Raw genomic sequence first — 2,536 nt, 5'->3', positions numbered from 1 at the left:
TGCAGTGGTGCGATCTCGGCTCACTGCAAGCTCTGCCTCCCGGGTTCACGCCATTCTCCTGCCTCAGCCTCCCAAGTAGCTGGGAGTACAGGCGCCCGCCACCTCACCCAGCTAGTTTTTTGTATTTTTTAGTAGAGACAGGGTTTCACCGTGTTAGCCAGAATGGTCTCGATCTCCTGACCTCGTGATCCACCCGTCTCAGCCTCCCAAAGTGCTGGGATTACAGACTTGAGCCACTGCGCCCGACCACGATCTTACTTCTTATGTGAAAGACAGGCAGCATTAAAGAATTGGCAATACTCCCAAGGTGCGGTAGCTCACACCTGTAATCCCAGTACTTTGGGAGGCTGAGGTGGGAGGATGGCTTTACACAAGGAGTTCCAGACTAGACTGGGCAATATAGCAAGACCCCTGCCTCTACGAAAAATTAAAAGGTTAGGCGAGTGTGGTGGCACATACCTGTAGTCCTAGCTCCTGGGGAGGCTGACACAGAAGGATTGCTTGAACTCAGGAGTTGGAGGCAGTAGTGAGCCACAATCATACTGCTGCATTCCAGCCTAGGTGACAGAGTGAGGCTCTGCTTCTATGAAAGAAAATGAAAATTTTTAAGGCCAGGCATGGTGGCTGTAATCCCAGCACTTTGGGAGGCTGAGGCAAGTGGATCCCTTGAACCTAGGAGTTTGAGATCAGCCTGGGCAACATGGTGAAATCCCCATCTCTACAAAAAATACAAAAATTAGACAGGCTGGGATGAGAGGATCTCTTGAGCTGGGGCAGTTGAGGTGCACTCCAGCTTGGGCGACAGAGCGAGACCCTGTCTCAAAAAAAAAAAAAAAAGAATTGGCAATATTCAGTGTTAGATGAGGCATGGAGAAACAGGCACTTGCCCTCACTGCTAGAGGAAGTATAAATTGGCATGGTTTGAAGTACGTGTTTATTTTGTATTTTTTGAGACAGAATCTCGCTCTGTCACCCAGGCTGGAGTGCAGTGTCATGATCTTGACTCACTGCAACTCTGCCTCCTGGGTTCAAGCTATTCTCCTGCTTCAGCTCCCCCCCACTCCCCCCGGAGCAGCTGGTATTACAGGCATGTGCCACCATGCTTGGCTAATGTTTGTGTTTTTAGTAGAGACAGAGTTTCACCATGTTGGCCAGGCTGGTCTTGAACTCCTGACCTCAAGTAATCCACCCACTTCAACCTCCCAAAGTGTTGGGATTGAGCCACTGTGCCCAGTCTCGAAGTACTTGTTTAAATGATCAGTGTTTATACCTGTTGATCCAGCAAGTTCACACTTGGACATTTCTTCTACAAGGAGCACAACTATGTGTCTGTATATCAGTGTTTCTGTAAGTTGCTGAAAGTATTGAAAAACTGGCAACAACTTAAATACCTTTCAAGAGGAGGCTGATAAACTATGGGCACACCTATAAAATGGAAATTCTGTACCATGCAACCATTATAAAGAATAAATTTTCCGGTGCAGTGGCTCAGGTCTGCAATCCCAGCACTTTGGGAGGCCAAGGTGGGTGGATCCCTTGAGTCCAGTAGTTTGAGATCAGCCTGGGCAACATGGTGAAACCTGTCTCCACAAAAAAATACAAAAATTAGCCGGGCTTCGTGGCCCATGCCTGTAGTCCCAGTTAGTTGAGGGGAGGGGGCCGGGTGGTGAGACAGGAGGACAGCTTGAGCCCAGGAGGCAGAGTCTGCAAAGAGCCAAGATCGTAACCACTGTACTGCAGCCTGGGTGACAAAGTGAGACCCTGTCTCAAAATAATAAGAATAAAATAAGATTAATTCCACTCTACTGATAGGGAATGATGACTAGTAGGAGCTAGGCCGTTGCAGAAACGGGTGAAGTATAATTCCATTTTTATTTTTACTAAATCGTACGTAATCCTACACAATTTAAACGTATAGTGGTTTTTGTTTGTTTGTTTTTAAGGAATGGGGGTAGGGAGCAAACCAAACTGTTGATCAGGATTATCTCCTACAGTAGAAATGGAAAGCAAGGATTTCGACTTTTCTTTTATCGATTTCTCCCAACTCCTTAAAACAAGCCAGTCTTATTTAAAAATAGTGTCAAATATAGTAAACTCTGGATTCTTTGCAAAACAAACCTCCAAGATAAGGTTTGATGTTGCTTCTGCTAAAATAAAGCTACGACACTTCCGTGCACGAAAAAACAGCCTCTTGAGGACCTGCCACCCACAGACCACCCAAGTGCCCCCACAGCATTCTTGAAATCCTACCTGTGAAGCCCAGGAGGAAGTATAGGTAATGCCAGTGGGTCTAGGAGCTCTGGGGTGAAGACGCCTCCGGAAGGAAAACGGCAACAGAATTTATTCTACTTTTCCAAGTAAACAATCCTTCCACAGAGGCACTTCGGACAAGATGCGACGGGTACTTTTCACGTTTTCGATCTATCGGCCAAGATCCTATCACCTCAAAACAAGGAGACGAGGAAACCCTGGGATCTTGATCCCATTTCGATTGAGAAAACAACACGCTCCTTGCGAAGCGAAACGGGGCTGGCCG

This window comes from Mandrillus leucophaeus, unplaced genomic scaffold, assembly GCF_000951045.1.
Source record: "Mandrillus leucophaeus isolate KB7577 unplaced genomic scaffold, Mleu.le_1.0 Scaffold167, whole genome shotgun sequence".
Lineage (NCBI taxonomy): Eukaryota > Metazoa > Chordata > Mammalia > Primates > Cercopithecidae > Mandrillus > Mandrillus leucophaeus.
The sequence above is the reverse complement of the archived record's forward strand: the minus strand, read 5'-3'. Positions refer to the sequence as shown.